The sequence below is a fragment of the Hemiscyllium ocellatum genome, chromosome 24 (assembly GCF_020745735.1).
Source record: "Hemiscyllium ocellatum isolate sHemOce1 chromosome 24, sHemOce1.pat.X.cur, whole genome shotgun sequence".
Classification (NCBI taxonomy): domain Eukaryota; kingdom Metazoa; phylum Chordata; class Chondrichthyes; order Orectolobiformes; family Hemiscylliidae; genus Hemiscyllium; species Hemiscyllium ocellatum.
This window is the reverse complement of record NC_083424.1, coordinates 47,710,233-47,731,251: the sequence shown is the minus strand read 5'-3', so window position 1 is coordinate 47,731,251 and position 21,019 is coordinate 47,710,233. Positions and strand designations below refer to the sequence as shown.

At 43.8% G+C, this 21,019-nt stretch overlaps 1 long non-coding RNA gene across 1 annotated transcript in view; it reads right to left on the bottom strand.

The window, feature by feature from the left end:
- Positions 1–19,402, bottom strand: part of LOC132827393 (uncharacterized) — a 49,477-nt gene extending 30,075 nt beyond the window's left edge. The window contains exons 1-2 of the long non-coding RNA XR_009645995.1: positions 19,093–19,402; positions 12,305–12,407 (exon numbers count right to left, since the gene is read on the bottom strand). This is a non-coding gene — a long non-coding RNA (uncharacterized LOC132827393). The remainder of the gene's footprint in view (positions 1–12,304; positions 12,408–19,092) is intronic.
- Positions 19,403–21,019: the final 1,617 nt, after the last annotated feature.

Sequence of the window (21,019 nt, the reverse complement as noted above, 5' to 3'; positions counted from 1 at the left end):
GCTATACTTCAACTTCACATATATTTTGCAAATATCTATCTCCTGAAGCTAAACTCAGAAGAAACCCATTGAATAAAAATAATTTAGTACAAAATTTTACTTGCACTGTTTGTCATTAATACTATAATGAATCAGAACTGATTGCCCACAGCACTTTCCTGTGGGGAAAGCGTAGTTGGATAAGATCTCTGTTGCAAATGTGTTGCTGGTCAAAGCACAGCAGGTTAGGCAGCATCTCAGGAATAGAGAATTCGACGTTTCGAGCATAAGCCCTTCATCATAAGATCTCTGTTGATGATAAGATCATTGTTATTTTGGCAATATTTTCTAACCTATGTTCAAATCAAACAACTCAACTTCAAATGAGGACAGATGCACAGTTACATTTATGAATTCAAGCATTACTGTCCGTAATGTGCTGCTCCTTTATCAGCTGTGTAAAAACGGCTGTGTGCCATCTGGCATTCAAAGCTATGACATCATAAATATGGACTAACCTCACCTCAGAAAGTTCAGACTTATCCATTTAAGTCTAAGCATCCTTTTAAAGGGATGTGATAAATATTAGCAACTCTATTACTAAATTAAATTTTACAAGTGTGCAGTTGCATTCCTTTAGATCTTAATTTGTTGAAAACATTTTAAAAAATGAAATGCATTTTGGTTTACATTTATCTAGGGATATGGGCCGGATGCTGGCAGGTGGGACTAGATTAGGTTGGGATAGCTGGTCGGCATGGACGGATTGGACTGAAGGGTCTGTTTCAGTGCTTTACATCTCTATGACTCTATTATCCTTGTTTTTCTCCTCCCTCATTCTCTTCATCGAAAGTGTATTTCTCTCTCTTTACTTCACTCAGTACCCTAACTTGACACTGTATTTACTATTTCAACTTAAAGTTCCTGCTTTGGATTCTGTGTTATTTATTCACAGCCTGATTGGTTAATGAGAAACCAAATTGTTTTTCCTGATCTCACAGGTACTGGGTAATGGACACCTGTGATATTTGAATCTTTAAATTTCAGTAACGTCTAGTGCTGAACATCACAAAAATTAACAAGCAAAGGGCAAATCCAACAAACAGTAGGTAAATTTATTCACCAGCTACAGTAAATCCTGACCCAACATACTTGAAGCACAGCGAGGGAGAGAGAGTTTGGCTTGAACCAAATTCTAGCAGAACAGCTTACTATGAAATAAACGTATCAATGACACCATATCACAATACTGATTTCTGAAATTAAATAAGCAGAAAGGAATCTCCAGGCAATCTTTTTCAAATAAAAAATATTATAGCAGGTAAGCCTAGAATGAAATAACAAGGAACATAAATCCTTCAACTTCAGCTCAATTCGAAATAGATTCAGCTTTGACTGACCCCAAGAAAATCATTACCTGCTTCTCTCACTGATCAATCGCTTTTGGCAGTCGAAATGAACATAACACGATTTCCACTGACAATTAAGGAAAGCCAACCATCTGCTGGCTTCACAACTATGTGACTCAGCACTCCCACAGATCCTCCTCACAAGGTCAGTACACAAATTAAATTTGTTCTGAATGATTTAAAATACTCCCCAGATAAAAGTGAGGATCGAAACATAGTGAAAAAGAATTGAAACAATAAAAACAGCTTGTCACTGATGTTGAGTATCAACTCCTTTGCTTGGGCAAGTCAATAGTTTAAAATAATTTAAATTGCATATTTGCTGGTGCAGTATAGGAGGCACACTAAGACCTGCTGAAGAGATTCTGTTTACCCAAGGGTCTGAGAATTCAAGTTCCCTCTTGAAAAATAATTCTGAGGAGAAGGTTCCCTCTGTATAGGTTAGCCACAACAAAAATAGTCTGGCATTCAGGTTAAACTGTTGCAGGTATTGCCAAAAACAGTAGCAAATCACATCTGCTAACCAAAATAAAACATTGCTTGGAATTGATGTCTCTCAGTGTAACATTGATTGTAGACTCAACATTGACAAAGAGGTCAATCATTTGAGTGCAGTAGCACAGTCCCCTGGAGCAGGCCCTCCTTGAGACCAACCTTCTAGACATACTGCAGAAGCCTGGAGGCGTGTTTGAGACACCGGTCGATAAAAATGAAATCTAGTTAAGTACTTTCTTTTTTAACTTAAAATGGCACCAGACTGTGGCAACATAACACTTTTCACTCCATCACCCCAGATATACATGACAATAAATCTTTCACTCACTTCAGACATGGACAAATACTCCAGATGCCTGTATTAATAATTTAAAGACTAAAATTTGAAGGCCATCATGATAGTTTGTGAAGATGAATTCACTAATATTAGTAAATTTGGAATAAAGAGCCATTATTAACAATGGCGAACGTGAAATCCTTTTTTTCCTCATGAATTGTCACCTGTCCTTTAGGGAAGAAAACCTCCTGTCCTTACCTGCTTTGGCCTTTATGCTGGGGGTCTACAATCACAATATGACTGCCTCATAACAGTTCTCTGAAATGACCTAAGAGATCAGTCAGTTGCATCAATATGCAATACAAAACTATATGAGAAAGTGAAATAACTGCACTGATGCCAGTATCCTGTCACTAAGTCACCCTTTACTTACTTATGCATAATACACTGACTTTGAGCTGGCCGACCAGCCAGCCAGCTCGGAGTCAGTCACCTGAACTAAGGAGATTCTCATCTCCTGATTATATCAGCCAATGCAGTTCGTGATGTCAACCTGGTTCCAATCACTATATCCCTCCCCCATTAAATCCAGAGATGTTGCCAGGTCTTTGGCTTGTGACTTTTCCTGCGATGTTTTTGCCTCAAGTAGTTCTTCTGAGTCGGACTCTGACACAGGTGGCGTGTACCAGACTGTAGTCTGTCTCTTGTGTCCGAAGTATCTCAGGAGAATTTCCTCCTCTTCTTCCAGGTGGTAACGTTATCAAGGCTGCATCCATCTCAGACTCTGAGCTTTGCTCGACTCAGACAGAGAACCTATGCTTTATGTCAAGCTTTTTGGCTGTTCTGAAGGGCCAGGTATGTTTTGCTCCTGCTCCATTTGCAAGGTAATAGTTTTCAAGTGACCCACGTGTTTGTTCAGGACCTTACTACCTGTCCGAACTTTATAAGTAACTTGCCTTACACATATTTGAATGGTTTCAGTACTAAACTTTGCCCCAAATGAAACTGTCCTTCTCGCTTAGAGGCAGCATTGCATTGGGATGCCCTGTGGCTCCCATACTCCATTTACTGCATTTTCTAATGACAAAGCTAGTTGTAGTGCCTATTTGAAAGCCAGTTGGATTTCAGCTAGTATGCACTTCTGCATGGTTACATCATTAATCACACATACCAAACTATCTCTCAGCATCTCATTCAGTGTTAACCCAAAATCACATGCCTCTGCCAGTTGTCTCAACCTCGTCAAAAATCCTGAAATGGATTCCCCTGCTTTTCTAACAGCTGAGTAAAACCAATAGCATCTCAGAACTTCAGGAGATTTGGGATCATACTATTCCTGAACCAGCTTTGTCAACTCTTGGAAGGTTTTAGTGTTTGGTGTCCCTGAAAAAGTTAACCCCCTTATAACTGAGAACGCTGCTGCTCTGCAAGCAGTCACAAGGATCACTCGTTGCTTTTCATCTGCCCCAATGTCATTTACCTGGAAAAATTATTGCATTTTTTCCACATACTGGGTCCAGTCTCCCACGGCAGGATCAAATGAGTCAAGCTTCCCAAATAAAGGCATGATGCTAGAAATGCTCACCCCAACTCCAAGATGACTGTAGCAAGCGAATGTTGTTCAGGCACATCTGATTTCTCACATCGCCACTGAAGTAATTGCAGAGAGGCTAGTATCCCAATACTAAATCACTTTTTATTTACTTGTCAACAGTACACTGGCTGTGACCAGCCAACTCTGAGTCAGTCATCTAAACGGAGGAGAATCTGGTCTCCACGTTAAACTTTTTTTCCTCTCTGTGCTAATTTGTTTTCTGTTACAGCAGTTGCTGAGCTGAGGAGACCTTGAAAAAATAGCAAACAAGGAGATCATACAATTTTCCTGGAGCTTCCATGGACCATCTGAATGAGATTGCAAATATTTAAACCTTAAGGGTAGGTTTTGTCCTTTAAATGATGAATGCTTTTGACAATGAAGACTTAGAGAAAATGTTCCCACTTATCAAGGATTCTAAAACTGAAGTCATAAATTTGAGATAGCCACTAATTAATTGAAATAACTGCAGAGGCTGGTATCCCATCACTAAGCCACCCTTTATTTACTTGTGAAAAGTACATCGACTATGGCTAGCCGACTCAAAGCCAGTCGTCTGAACTGAGGAGATTCTGATCTCTATGTTAGTCAGCCAGGGCTTTCCTGATTGGGATTGTTAACTTGGGCCAACCAATGACATTGTTGTCAACAAGGTCAACCTGGTTCCAATCATTACAGAAAGCTAATGGATTGCCTAGCGTCTATATTGGGCAGTGGGCACAAAAATGGTATCACCTACCCTAGTTATTTTTGTTAATGTCTGAGGTCATAACTTAGATTAGCCAAATAACTGTCTGACATGGATGTGTGGACTCCTAGCCAGCAATCAAACTGAATTGAAACACAGGTGAAGAGACATTTGGCCTAGTAATGTAAATATTGACTACTCAAGGCACCCATTTATGACCAATAATCTTCCCTCTGGCAATGAATCAATATTCCAAGTTCAACACCAATTGGAAGATGCAATGAAGGTAGGGAAGTACAGAATAAATACTGGCTGGGGATTACAACATGCATCAACAAGAATGTTTGTGAACATCACTACTGACTGATTCCTGAAACACTTAGCTGCCAGAGTGACCCTACAGCAGGTACTGAATGCTGGCAGAAAAAGTAACTTTTGGATATATTATCCAAGCTAGTTAAAAATAATCTAAAATCTGGAAAGCTTTGTGAATAACTCAGCGATACTAGAAGACTGAGAGTTTCCCATATGTAATCAAACCGTGAACTGGGGTATTTTGATGTGGAGGTGCCAGTGTCGGACTGGGGTGGACAAAGTCAGGAGTCACACGAAACCAGGTTATAGTCCAACAGGTTCATTTGAAATCACAAACTTTTGGAGCACAGCCCCTTTGTCAGGAGAAGTGAGAGAGAAGAGCGCACAGACACAGAGAGATCAAGGACAGAGAGGTCAAAAGGCCATACAACTGGTGTGAATGGAATGACAAAAAATAATTCTCTGCAGGTGACCAAGAGTATTAGATGGTGTGAGTAAAGTGTCAACAGCTGAATAACAAGCAAAGAGATGAGCTATAATCTGATTAAATTAGGCAGAGAGACAATTACAAAAAGTTAAAAATATGGTAGTGCTGGAGACAAACTAAATGACTGGAGTAACTTGATTGGTATAAGAGCTGGATGCCAGAGTATTTTGGTTGATAGGTTGAAAAAGAATACTGGCAAGTTATAAGTCTGAAATTCTGTGGCTTGAGAGACAGAATTCCTAGAAATGTTCCTTGATGATGATAACTGTACCTGTGAAACTTGAAGATTGAAACTATTGTAGGATTGAAATCCTCCCTACCTTGTGCGAATAAAGAACATCAAATTGTATAGCATGCAACATTTGTCCAAGGGGTGACCTGGCTGCTTATGGATGTGCAAGACATATCTTTTTCACATCGATGATTTTAAATGAAATCTACCTGTGCATTTGAAGTATCATTTGCCTGTTAATTCATGTGTAATTTACATTGATTTTGCTTTGTGTTGAAGCAAAAGCTACAAAAAGTGGAATTGTATTGGTATGTCTTCCTTCAGAGTCATTCAATACATTTGGTTATTTTGGTTTACATTCTGCAGGGACCATTATCATATTCAACAACAGTACCATCACTAACCTTTACTATCAATGACCTTGAGGGCAGGAAGGGGTGGTGGTTACCATGAACTTAACTGGAGTAGCTGTATAAAAATGCTAGACATTCTAGGGCATGTAATGCACCATGTCACCCTTCAAAGTCTTTCTATCCACAAAGCACAAGTCAGGAATGTGATGGAATACTCTCAAGTTGATTGGATGAGTGCACCTCCAGCAAAATTGAAGAAGCTTGAAAACATCCAAGCAACCAACTTTACTGGCACCCCATTCACCACCTTAAACATTAGTTCTCTGCACTATTGCATATTGCGCAGCAATGCATGCTATCTATAAGTTACACTGAAACAGATTGTTAAAAACTACTTCAGCAATATCCCTAAGTTCCAGCCATCTATCACCTGGAAGCCCCAGGACAGGAAGCTTGTAGAAAAATATACTAGTTCCTTTCCAAGTTTCACGCCATATTGATTTGGCATCTCTCTTATTAGTCCTTCATCCTGGCTGGGTCAAAATTCTGAAACTAGGTGCAAGTGAGTACTGCAGATGCGGGAGATTAGAATCAAGATGGTGGTGCTGGAAAAGCACAGCAGGTCAGGCAGCATCCGAGGAGCAGGAAAATCCATGCTTTGGGCAAAAGCCCTTCATCAGGGATGAGGCTGGGAACCTAGGGGTGGAGAGGCAAATGGGAGGGGTGTGGGGCTGGAGGGAAGGTAGCTGAGAGTGCAATAGGTAGATGGAGGTGGGGGTAAAGGTGATAGGTTGGTGGGGAGGGTGAAGCGGATAGGTGGGAAGGGGAATTGGCAGGTGGGACAGGTCATGAGGACGGTGCTGAGCTGGAAATTTGGAACTGGGATAAGGTGGGAGGGGGGAGGGGAAATGAGGAAACTGGTGAAATCCACATTGATGCCCTGGGGTTGAAGGGTCCCAAGCGGAAGATGAGGCTTTCTTCCTCCAGGTGTCAGGTGGTGAGGGAGAGGTGATGGAGGAGGCTCAGGACCTGTAAGTCCTCGGCAGAGTGGAAGGGGAAATTGAAGTGTTCGGCCACAGGGCAGCGGGGTTGATTGGTGTGGGCGTCCCAGAGGTATTGTCTGAAGTGCTCTGCGAGTAGGCATCCTGTCTTCCCAAAGTAGAGGAGCCCGCATGAGGAGGAAGGGATACTGTAATTGACATGAGTGGAAGGGCAGGTGAAACTTTGATGGATATGGAAGGCTCCTTTGGGGCCGTGGACGGAGGTGAGGGGGGAGGCGTGGGCACAGGGTTTTCAATTCCTGCGGTGGGAGGGAAGGTGCCGGAAGGGGAGGGTGGGTTGTTATAGGGGGGTGTGGACCTGACGTGGTAGTCTTTACAGAAAGCGGGTAGGAGTGGGGGGGAATATATCTCTGGTGGTGGGGTCCGTTTGTAGGTGTGGAAATGGTGGAGGATGATGCGATGTATACAGAGATTGGTAGGGTGAAAGGTGAGGACCGGGGTGGGGGCATGTTCTGAATTTGTTACTGTTGGAGGGGTGGGGTTCGAGGGCGGAGGTGTGGGACGTAGATGAGATGCACTGGAGGGCATCATCAACCATGTGGGAGAGGAATTTGCGGTCTTTAAAGAAGGAGGCCATCTCAACACAATGAGAGCACCTACACATAGACTGCTGAGGCTGAAGAAGGCACTTGGCCAGTGTTTTTCGATTAGATTGCCTACAGTGTGGAAACAGGCCCTTCGGCCCAACAAGTCAACACCGACCTTCTGAAGAGTATCCTACCCAGACTCATTACCCTCTGACTAATGCACCTAACACTATGGGCAATTTAGCATGGCCAATTCACCTAATCTGCACATCTTTGGACTGTGGGAGGAAACCGGAGCACCCGGAGGAAACCCACACAGACACAGGGAGAATGTGCAAACTCCACACAGACAGTCGCCCGAGGCTGAAATCGAACCTGGGTCCCTGGCATGTGAGGCTGCAGTGCTAACCATTAAGCCACCGTGCCGCCCTTAACAGAAATTAGGAATGGGTGATAAATACTGGTTTTGCCAATGAAATTTACACTCCATAAACTAATATCTTTAAAAAACCGGGTTCAGAGTCTAAAATCACCGTAGAAAATTGCATCCTTGAAGATGTAAAAAGAGAAAAGTAGCTTGAAATATTGAAAAGGTTAACCATGCTATTTAAACCATTACATTACAGATGCAACTTCATAACTTTTTTACCTGCAAGGTACACTGACCAGAATGCTTCTCTCTGCAATGCAGAGGCAATGCGTAAGTGCACCTGGAATTTAGTTGTAGCCCCAAGAGTACATCTCAACTCTAATCACATCAGTCAGTTATTTTGTTCAGTAGACCAATTTTCTCATGGCATAAGGTACACTTTACTCAGGACAGAAGATGATTTGCAACTGCTTTTACCCATACATCATGCCAGGCAGAATGCAATGGTTATAAAAACAAAGAACAGAGACTCGGTATGCTGTGAGATTTCCAGAGATTATCCCTGTCGGATGGAAGCAGGTGATGGTGGCATTGTGGGGGAGGGGAAACAGATAAATTTCTGAATTGGCCACGGGGAAGAGGAACTGGGATTATTTGTGGGTCCCAAAACTGCACATGGATCAACAGTCTCACATTGGAATTTTGACCACATCACTCTCTGACTTGCCCCAGAGATAGGCTCCTGTCCAATTCTAGGGAACGGATTGGTTAGTGAACCTGGATGGCCTGTCTGTTCCAGGTAAACAACCAGCAGCAATGACTGGTAAGTAAACTGACATGGTGCCTAATGTGAAGGTGCTCTTTAAGTAATGCTTTAGAGTTCAATTAAACAGCAGACAAAGCAGCCAGTCTACCAATATGGGAATGGGAGGAAGTTAAGATGACTGTAAGGGAGTCACTCCACAGGGCAGCATTTGGCTGTCACTCTGCAATCCACCCCAGGCCAATGGCCTGGAGCGTTGGCATGCCTGCTGCTGGTTGCCCACCTCAAGCAGATGAACGGCACTAAACCATCAGGAAACCGTATTTTGGATTAGTGGTGCTGGAAGAGCACAGCAGTTCAGGCAGCGTCCGAGGAGCAGCAAAAGCGACATTTCGGGCAAAAGCCCTTCATCAGGAATAAAGGCAGAGAGTCTGAAGCGTGGAGAGATAAGCTAGAGGAGTGTGGGGGTGGGGAGAAAGTAGCATAGAGTACAATAGGTAAGTGGGGGAGGGGATGAAGGTGATAGGTCAGGGAGGAGGGTGGAGTGGATAGGTGGAAAAGAAAATAGGCAGGTAGGACATGTCATGGGGACAGTGCTGAGCTGGAAGTTTGGAACTAGGGTGAGGTGGGGGAAGGGGAAATAAGGAAACTGTTGAAGTCCATATTGATGCCCTGGGGTTGAAGTGCTCCGAGGTGGAAGATGAGGCGTTCTTCCTCCAGGCGTCTGGTGGTGAGGGAGCAGTGGTGAAGGAGGCCCAGGACCTCCATGTCCTCGACAGAGTGGGAGGGGGAGTTGAAATGTTGGGCCACAGGGCAGTGTGGTTGTTTGGTGCGGGTGTCCCGGAGATGTTTCCTAAAGCGCTCTGCTAGGAGGCCATCCACTCTCCCCAATGTAGAGGAGACCGCATCGGGAGCAACGGATGCAATAAATGATATTAGTGGATGTGCAGGTAAAACTTTGGATGTGGAAGGCTTGTTTAGGGCCTTGGATGGAGGTAAGGGAGGAGGTGTGGACGCAGGTTTTGCAGTTCCAGCGGTGGCAGGGGAAAGTGCCAGGATGGGAGGGTGGGTTGTAGAGGGGCGTGGACCTTACCAGGTAGTCACGGAGGGAACGGTCTTTGCGGAAGGCGGAAAGGGGTGGGGAGGGAAATATATCCCCGGTGGTGGGGTCTCTTTGGAGGTGGCGGAAATGTCGGTGGATTATTTGGGGTGGGTTGATCTTCTGTAATTACACCGGCACCACTCCCCACCTCTTCTTCCGCTACATTGATGACTGCATTGGCGCCACCTCATGCTCCTGAGAGGAGGTTGAGCAATTCATCAACTTCACCAACACATTCCAACCTGACCTTAAATTTACCTGGACCATCTCTGACACCTCCTTCCCCTTCCTGGACCTCTCCATGTCCATTACTGACAACCGACTTGACACTGACATTTTTTACAAACCCACCGACTCCCACAGCTACCTGGATTACACCTCTTCCCACCCTACCTCTTGCAAAAATGCCATCCCGTATTCCCAATTCCTCCGCCTCTGCCGTATCTGCTCCCAGGAGGAACAGTTCCACCACAGAACACACCAGATGGCCTCCTTCTTTAGAGACCGCAATTTCCCTTCCCACATGGTTAAGGATGTCCTCCAAGGCATCTCATCCACATCCCGCACCTCCGCCCTCAGACCCCACCCCTCCAACCATAACAAGGACAGAACGGCCCTGGTGCTCACCTTCCACCCTACCGACCTTCACATAAACCAAATCATCCGCTGACATTTCCGCCACCTCCAAAAAGACCCCACCACCAGGGATATATTTTCCTCCCCACCCCTTTCTGCCTTCCGCAAAGACCGTTCCCTCCGTGACTATCTGGTCAGGTCCACACCTCCCTACAACTTATCCTCCCATCCTGGCACTTCCCCTTCCACCGCAGGAACTGTAAAACTTGTGCCCACACCTCCTCCCTCACCTCCATCCAAGGCCCTAAAGGAGCCTTCCACATCCATCAAAGTTTTATCTGCACATCCACTAATATCATTTATTGCATCCGTTGCTCCCGATGCAGTCTCCTCTACATTGGGGAGACTGGACACCTACTAGCAGAGCGCTTTAGGGAACATCTCCGGGACACCCGCACCAATCAACCACACCGCCCTGTGGCCCAACATTTCAACTCCCCCTCCCACTCTGCCGAGGACATGGAGGTCCTGGATCTCCTTCACCGCCGCTCCCTCACCACCAGACGCCTGGAGGAAGAGCGCCTCACCTTCCGCCTCGGAACACTTCAATCCCAGAGCATCAATGTGGACTTCAACAGTTTCCTCATTTCCCCTTCCCCCACCTCACCCTAGTTCCAAACTTCCAGCTCAGCACTGTCCCCATGACTTGTTCTACCTGCCTATCTTCTTTTCCACTTATCCACTCCACCCTCCTCCCTGACCTATCACCTTCATCCCCTCCCCCACTCAGCTATTGTACTCCATGCTACTTTCTCTCCACCCCCACCCTCCTCTAGCTTATCTCTCCATGCTTCAGGCTCTCTGCCTTTATTCCTGATGAAGGGCTTTTGCCCGAAATGTCGATTTTGCTGCTCCTCAGATGCTGCCTGAACTGCTGTGCTCTTCCAGCACCACTAATCCCAAATCTGGTTTCCAGCATCTGCAGTCATTGTTTTTACCATTAGGAAACTGTAGGCTAATGGGAAAATTCCAGTCAATTTCCATTACCTACCTTTAAAAAGTTTCTTAATGAATCTAATTTGCAGCTCGTTTGATGAGTGGGGCTAGCCCTAGTGGTCCTAAACTGATCTCAGCCAAAATGACCATCGCAGGGATGGGTGCACCCGGCAATAGCTATTTTTGAATCCTAAAATTGGGCCCTCAGAATGAAGTGAGGTACAGAGACATCACAGCGCCACAAAAGAGGGAGTGAGGATCTGCTGCCATTGTCAACCTTCTATATGGTCTAAATTTATAACATTTTCCAGGGCAAGTGCTACAGATGTATTGCTTTCACCTTCCCAGTATCCTGGTCCCAGGCCGAATGGGTGGGGAACAGTAGTCACCTGAGGAGGAAAGGGAGCATGACGTGCAGGCACAGCATAAATATGATTTGCACTCCCTGCCCAGTAAGGGTGGTTTATGAAATCTGGTGAACAGTTACAGTATGCAGCAACAGAAGATGCTCCTTTGGTACTGAATAGTTCCAGGATTAAAGGCTGTTCAAAACAAACAGCATACAACCTTGGACTCTCTGCAGCAGCAGCTGGTTCTCTTGTTGCCAGCTGGAAAGCAGAAATGCACTGAGTGAGGGAGTTAACGTCACCGCCAGGCTGTGAGCCCAGCTCTCTTACTGGGGTTACAGCACAAGCTACTGCCCCAAGCGCACATTTCCAATCACTCTGGTGCAGTTTTGATGTGACCGTCACATCACAAAGATATGACTGTTACATCACAAAGATATGACTGTTACATCACAAAGATATGACCTGCATAAACCTGCTCCAGATCTGCTACAGGCAGGGTACAGTCACCATTTCATGGTTTTCTGAAACCTTTCTTGGGCGTTGCTATGTTTTCTAAAACCTTTTTAGGGTGTTGCTGTCAGACTATTATCGGCATTTTGAAGAACAGCCTTCATGCAGGGCTCTTTCTAACTGTCCCCTGAAGAATATCTCCGAGTCCTTTGTACTTTTATTTACTTAAAATCAAACAGATCACATGAAGACATTTGCAATGTTGAGGCTGCTGCTTTACCTGCCTTGACGCAGATGTTTCCAAATGTGCCTCCCTCCATCTGTGAAACATGTGCTGCCTCAGCCTGGTGCTTCTTTCTTCGGCCATCTGTCCTATCCTTTTCCTAATGCAGAATGCCATTAGAAACAGAGCAAAGAAAAGTTACAGAGACAAATAAGGGATGCAAAAACTAAATAATAAGTAAAGATAAATGCAAAAAAGGAACTGAAGGGGTAATTTTACAGGTCCAAATGGAGGTTAGGGGCAGAAGACTGTGAAATCCCCAAGTGACTTTCTTGCCTGTCCCAAGTGCAACTGTACATGGAGGGCAAGGAGTCTGCCCATGCAGTTGAGACCCAAAAGAGGCCAATTATTGGTCACTCAAAGACCTCTTCCCACAATTTTCTGTTTTGCAGGAGAAGTTTAGGGAATAGAGGCAGAGAGATGTACAGCACGGAAACAAACCCTTTGGTCCAAACCAGATGCCAACCTCATATCGTAAATTCACTTAGTCCCTCTCTCTATACCCTTCCTATTCATATACCCATTTAAATGTTGTAATTGTATCAGCTCCACCACTTCCTCTGGCAGCTCATTTCAGACACGCATCACCCTTTGTGTGAAAAAGTTGCCCCTTAAGTCCCTTTTAAATCTTTTCCCTCTCACCCTAGACCTATGCCCTCCAGTGCTGGATTCCCTCACCCCAGGGAAAAGATCTTGTCTCTTTATCTTATCCATGCCCCTCATGATTTTACAAACCTCCATAAGGTCACCCCTCAGCCTCCGATGCTACAGGGATGACAGCCCCAGCCTATTCAGCCTCTCCCTACAGCACAAACCCACCAACCCTGACGACATTCTTGTAAATCTTTTCAACTCCAGTTGATCATCCTGTTCAGGCCTCAGGTGGGAGCTTCCTTTGAATTAGAATTAGAATCCCTACAATGTGGAAACAGCCATTAGCCCAATGGCTGCATGGCCCAATAGCCCGTGGGCGGCACGGTGGCACAGTGGTTAGCACTGCTGCCTCACAGCACCTGAGACCCGGGTTCAATTCCCGACTCAGGTGACTGACTGTGTGGAGTTTGCACGTTCTCCCCGTGTCTGCGTGGGTTTCCTCCGGGTGCTCCGGTTTCCTCCCACAGTCCAAAGATGTGCGGGTCAGGTGAATTGGCCATGCTAAATTGCCCGTAGTGTTAGGTAAGGGGTAAATGTAGGGGTATGGGTGGGTTTCGCTTCGGCGGGTCGGTGTGGACTTGTTGGGCCGAAGGGCCTGTTTCCACACTGTAAGTCTAATCTAATCTAAAGTCCACACTGACCCTCCGAAGTGTAACCCACCCAGACCCATTCCCCTATTCTACATTTACCCCTGACTAATAATCTACACTATGGGCAATTTAGCATGACCAATTCACATAACCTGCACATCTTTGGATTGTGCGAGGAAACCGGAGCACCTGGAGGAAACCCATGCTGACACTGGGAGAATGTGCAAACTCCAGACAGACAGTCGCCCGAGGTGGGAATCAAACCTGGGACCCTGGCGCTGTGAGGCAGCAGTGCTCACTACTAAGCCACCATGCCACCCATTTGGGATCAGGCATCACCCCCCCTCCCCGCCCCCCCACCACCTCCACCTCCACCACCTCCCCCCCAACCATCCCCCAAAAACCTCAAACTGCAGCTTCCTTTCTTAGGTTTACTCCTCTCTTCCTCAATAACCCCACTCAGCTCACTCCACCAGTACCTACCTGGTCTGTCGTGATGATTGCTGGGACTGCTGGTGTTCCCAGCATTGCGCACTGCTCCAGGTTGTGCTTTTGTGACTACAGAGCTACTAACCAACCAGATAGCTGGCTGTTTTCTGAGATGGGATGTCCTCCGACCAAAAGCCCAACTCTAGCCAACCTTCTGCAGGGCGACCAGATGGGAACCCGGCTCCCCCCCCACCCCCACACCTCACCCACCCCCCAACCCATCACATCTGAAAAATTCCACCCAAAGAATAGAAGAACAGCTGTGGAGGAATTGAGTGAGAAACAGGAGAAGGGAAAGGAAATGGGTGAAATGGAAGTAGAGGGAAGAAACACGAGCAGGAATAAACAGAGAGAGGAAAGAAGTGAAGAATATGAACAACTTTGAATAGATTTGCCAATAATAGCAAACTGAGGGAGATTATAACTTAGATGGGGAACAACCAAAGGTGCTGAAATAGCACTGATACAACTCACTACAGCTCCAGCAAGAAGTTCATCTCCACCCATGAGCTTACTTCATTGATCTCAGTGGTGCTGCTCAACAGTGAAGGGGGAGAGATGCAGAAACTGTGGGGTGGGGGGGGTGGGGGGGGGGGGGCGAGGTTGGGAAAGAGGGAAATTATCTTGGTTGAGAAAACAGAGTGTCTTGGTGAGATGGAATGGGATAATGTTGGTAGGGAACTCAGAGATAGTGCTTGAGGACCTGGCTGACAAGAGGCACAAAGTAAAAGTGACATTGCATTGGGGTGACAGGAGAGGTAGAAAAAGCACAGATGCACCAGGGTGGAGGGAAGAGGAAGCCAGACTGGGCATCCTATATAGCAGAGAGAACGGATTCTGGTCTGGGAAACTGGCAAAGATCAGAGAGAGGTCGGGAGGAGAAGAGAATGTGGATAGAGAGAAATGCCCTATAACAGGAGGAGTACCTCTTAAAATGAGAAAATCAATTTCTAGCATAGTAGGCCCAGCATGCAAAACTCCTATGCTGAAATCCACTTCTAGTATTATTGAGAATTTACTATATGTGGAACAGACAGTTGCAAAGTGGCACCGTTCAATTCTGCCTAGCAATAGGTGAGGGACTAATACGACACTCAGGACAGTTTAAGTGTCACTGAAGAGATACAAAGATTGCCAGCAGTTGGGAAAGAGACTGAAGCAGACCCCACTAGGGATGTAAGGAATGCTGCTATTAGCAGTATTGCTGACCTACACAAATTGGGTTTAGAGAGCTCAGTAAATCTGTGGGATCTATCTTGATTATATTTGTGTTTGATGCAAACTGGGGTGTTTGATCAGAGTCTGTCATACATATTTGCCACATGTTAGTTCTGGGTGTTAAAATATAAGTTGCACATGTATTGTAGACAATATGAGTGGACTAATATTGTGTAGAAAACTTTATTTTTGTTTGTTTAATCTTGTTGCTTTATTCCCTTTATTTATTCTCCCCTCGATCTCACACTTTGTCTACTTTAAAAAAAAGAGTTCCCAGTATTCAGCAACATAAATTTGGCATTTTGGTCCTGGGTCCTAACACACCCTAACATCTAATTCATTATGGCCTATGCCATGGGAGGATGAAGGTCAAAGAGAGTCATAGATGATTTATCTATGACTGTCTCTGACCTTTCAGTATCTCACATACTATAATCCTTCCTTGTTTGTTCAGATTAATATCTTCATTCTATCCAGGTTCAAACTGAATTTTTTTTTTAAAGAAGTTTAATTCCTATCCTTTTTTAGCTAGTTGTTGTTTAAAAAATAATCTAGATTATTCTTTATGATTGTTCTGCGTTCCAAACATCATTTTAAGAAATCTGCTCAGTGAAGGCACATTAATGATCAACACACACAACACACAATCTATTGATATCTCTCCAACTGTACAAAGCATGTCACTGTGATGAGGCGTGTTTGCGGTATTAGTCATCACTGCATCTAGAATAGACTTCCTTTAAGAATTTTTAAAGTTTAAAAAACAAAAAATTATAATATCCTTTACCATGCTTAACATTAAGGCTGTGCATTGACAGCAGCTGACTGTTACTCTAGTAACATAAAGTTACTGGATTATCTCATCCCTACTCTAATAAAATAGTTTGCTGCACTGCATTTGGATAGCAGGCTCATAGATGGTAATGTAACAGTTAGGCAACATTAAAATGTCAAAGTTAATTGAAGATAAACAGTAAATTGAAATGCATTATGGCCATTTTGATATATTTTTCTCATAATATTCATAAAAATGTGTCTTTCTCAATTAGTTGTAAATTTAAAAACTAACCACAATATTAAGTGGCTTTTAAGTGAACATCCCTGAAAATGGACAAAATTCGATTTGAATTGAAGTAGAAGTCAGGGACACAGTGATAAATAGAGCTGCAGTCTGCCGCATCTACTTAAATCTGAAGGCGAGTCCCTGATGGTGTGGCATTCTCAGCTAACTATGCTAATCGACCTTTACTGCTGATCTTGACCTGGTTGGTAATTGGAATACAACATTTGACATCCTTGCTGGGTTCACATCAACAGGTGGTGGAGACAGGGAATTTAATGGGAATGGTTCTCATAAGTAAATCCCTGGACACCTTGAATCATCATTTCAAACATACCAACTCGTAGAGTCTCTACTGCGCTGGATTTGCCTTGAAAACAACATCTTCATGCCAAAGGAATTTGTTAGTTTCAGGTGTCCCGAGGATGACAACAATGTTACAGAAATCAAGTTCTTTCTTTTCACATGCACACTGTAACAAGCATCATTGCAGCATTATGTCACTGACCATCCCCTGTGTATAAACAAAATTCCTTGCAAGAAAGTAAACCACAACAGAAGCAACTCTTCAAGCCCATGTAGGAAAGCACTTCAAGATGTTCCATATCAACATTATAACAAAATCTGACATTGAGTCACATAAAGAATGATAAGAACAGAAGATTAAAAGCCTAGTCAGATAGATAGGTTTTAAGGTGCATCTTAAAGCGAGGCAGAGAGATGGAGAGGATCAAGGGGAGAATTCCAGAGTCAAAGACAAGACCATCAGGAGTGTGGTGATGGTCTTCGAGGAAGCACAACATGCAAGAATTGGAGGAACACAGAAATTTTGAGGATTGTAAAACTGCAAGTAGCTATAGCAACATCAGGGTAGGAATGTTAAAGTTGAGGTGCTGCCAACCAATGTAGGCCAGGATTCAAATAAATATCTAGCTCTAAAAACACCATGAGAGCCACTAGAAATATTTTGGTTTAATGCTTCCTCAAAAGAGCTGCACAGTGGTTAATGCAGTATCTCTGAATGCTGCATTGGAGTGCTTGCGCAGGCTTGGATTTTACAGGAAAATACTTAGGGTAGGGTCACTGTATGTCTGGTACCATCATATTCAGTTGGGTCATTCTATAACTCTCAACAATTTAAAGGAATGACTTCCAAACTTGTCTCTACCTCTCTATCCTTGTGATCAAGGGTTTATCTGCTTTAAATGTAAAGGTTAGAAACAATGATTTTGGCAAGAATGGACATCTTTAAATACATCTCTTCTAAGCTAGCGCAGAGAGATTGCCCAAAATGTTCCTCATCGATGCATTAACCCTTTCAATCCAGCTTTTCCCACTTAACAATTAGTTACAGTGGGAAATATTGTACATGGTTATGAATTTCGGAAACACTTCTAAATACGGATTTGTTTTACTCCAACAGGCATTTTAAATAAAATACTGAAATGAAAGCCTACCCCATCTGACCCCACAAGGTCACTCATACGAGAACAGTGTGCAGATTATGACTATTTACTGCTTCTAGCTCCAATACCATGAATAACACTGATCTGTTCAGAACTACAGCTGATTAAAATTATGTGAGAAGCTGTAGTCTGCACATTTTAAGATTTTTGACAGCGACCCGGTTTTGTTTGTAACTTATGATTCAGAAGAAACTATGCAGAGGAAAGAACAATGACACACATACCCACATGTTTGAGAGAGAGCACAATGGAATAAAAGTACCAATATATGCTGATGCTTCTAATTTTAACGACTGAAAGGGAAACAAAGTGTCACATAATGCAGAACATTGTAAAAGGTAATTGCACATTCTGCCAGCTAACCCTGGTTATTGTAGCTTTTACCTAAAACTGACTGTTAGAGACAGCCCACACACAGCAATGTGTTTAAAACTCCTCCTTAAATGACTTCCTGACACCCAGTGGCTTCATTAAGAGGGGTGCTGTTCATCCCTCATTTGCAATGCTACAGTTCTGATACAAAATGGCTGCTCCTAAGCTGTAGGTTGAAATACCTGATTATGACTGTTCAGTTGCATCATCATAATTTCCAAGTCAACAAACTAGTCGAGGTGTTTCCTCAATTTCAGAGATCAACATTTGTTTTCTCTGATTGTGCTTTCTACTTTGATCGAAACAACTTTCTTTCATAGTTGAAAGGGGCCAGAGTTTAAAACAAAATGACAGATCATCATAGCTTTCACAGTGAGAAGTAACACAGGAGGTCAAGAACCAGCTGTAAAAGCAGGACAGGATTTATTATTGAGATTCCATGAAATGATAGAGAGTGTCTCTGTTGTAAGATGGGTCCCAATGCTGACAGAAACCCTCTGTCAATATTCCTGTGATGCAGACTGTTACTGCAGACAGTACTATAACCATCACTTGTCCAACCATAAGATGCAGAGCATCTAGCTAGGAAGACAAGGAACTATGATGGGACACCTGGCACTGCAGCTGAAGTTGACAATCTAAACACCCATCGGTGTCAACACCCATTGGTCTTACTTGGCTCATCTTCACCCCACTGTACATACATTATGTTTAAATTATATTACCCTTGTAACACCTGTCCCATTCTAATCCATTCTCTCATTACGCACATGAAGAATCTTGACTAAACAAAATACAAATACAGTTTCAATGGTGAATGCACCCTTGAACATATTACATGCTTTTGTTATCCTGCTGATTGGGAGAAAACCTCTTCTTTCTCAAAAGGGTTTTGTTTGAAAGGTTCACACCCATCTCAGTGAAGATAGCTCTTACCTTGAAACTCCAAGTGAGGTCAGCAATGTGGATAAAGATATAGCGTGGCACTGCTCTGCAACAGGGAGGGGTGGGTTTTTTTTAAAAATGGCTTTTTAAAAATAATCCTCTGTAGCAGACTTATTAAAATAAAACAATTCTATGTGAATCCAGTCATCACATGCTTTGAAGGTGGTCGAATTAGCAGAACTGTTCCCATCAATAAGCAATCACTGTGATCCTGTTACTAAAAGAGATTTCGAAATAAGTTAAGCATCCGCTTGACCGAGATAAGCAGCATCTTCACCCACCTATGCCTCAGGAGTGCTACTGAAGTGTCGAGCAGTTTCTGTACTGTATATAGCACCTAATCCTGCATCACAGCCCTCGTCAGCACTGTAATTACATTACACACAGACTGCTTCTTTTAGCTGTCTCGAGGCCTCGCTATCGGATTGCACATCAGCAGCAGTACATAGTCACAACATCGTTCTGCTTATCCTTCAGCTGGAAAACCTCATCAAAAGGGAGATGCATTCCTGTGCCAGCAGCAGTAGCCAGACATGACTCAGGATATTAACCCTCCCTTTAATGAGCTAGAACCAACTATTGCACAGGCTGTTCCGGGCTGCAGGGTTTAATGCATTCCTCTCACCTCTTCCTGGCATCAGGGAGTCACCAGAAAGCGTGTTCCCAGCAGAGGGGATTAACTCTTTCATCTGGCTGCCTATCCATAGCTAGTAAGCACCAACCTCAGTTCCCAGAAAAAGGAATCAACCCTTTCACGTACTTTGCTGAACAGAGAGTAATCCCAGCAGAAATAATTAACTCTTTATGTTAAGAACAGAAAAGAACTGGCAATACCTAGCGGTCTCACAGCATCCGTGGAGAGAAACAAACTGATGACCGTTGGTCAGAACTGATGAAAAGTAGAAATCTAAGAGTATAAGCCACTGATCCAGCAAAAACACAAGGGAAGAAACAAAGGGGACAAAAAACGTCTGACATAACCAGATGAAGGGAGGAATTATGATTTTACAGTTCTTGAACTCAGTGCTTAGTCCTGAAGCTATGAGTGCTAATGGAAAGATTAAGGAGTTGTTTGAGTTTGTCTTGAGCTTCACTAGAACACTGAAGTAAATGTCAGCATGGGAGTTGGGCAGAGAACTGCAATGACAAGCAATCGAAGCTCAGGGTCATACTTGTAGACAGAGGGGAGGTGCTCTGCAAGTGGTCACCTAATTTGTGTTTGGTCTACCCATTGCTGAGGAAACTACATTGTGAGAATCAAATACAGAATACTAAATTGAACAAGTCCAAGTAAATAGCTGTTTCACTTAGAAGGAGTATTTGGGCCACAGATAGTAAGAAGAGAGGCAGTTATTGCACCTCCCACACCAGTTACACTTTCTACTAATTCTTCGGCCATCTGAGCAAAATTGCATTAACTCAATTTACCCAGATCATATTTCACTTTTAACAAGGGGCACATTTTCTTAAACCTCACAACTAAAAGTCAATTCCAAGCACTTGAATTAAAGTGCTTCCCATATCACTTTTCAGTTTCAGCTTGTCATGCAAGTCATCCCCATTGGATCTGAGAAAAGGACAAGAGTTTTAGGTCACCAAAGTTGCCCATAGTGTTAGGTGCATTACTCAGAGGGAATGGGTCTGGGTGGGTTACTCTCCGGAGGGTCGGTGTGGACTTGTTGGGCCGAAAGGCCTGGTTCCACACTGTAGGGAATCTAATCTAATCTAATTATGACTGTTGGTCAACATCAAAAGATATTGAACCAACAATTCTGCATTGACTTTTCATAAGGAAATCACACTATTGAGAATTTAACAGAGAATTGTTTTTGGATTATTATCTAGGAAACACTTTTTTTCATCTCGCCAGTTGTAGCTTAACATATTCAAGATCCCACAGGTTTCCTGACTCCAGCTT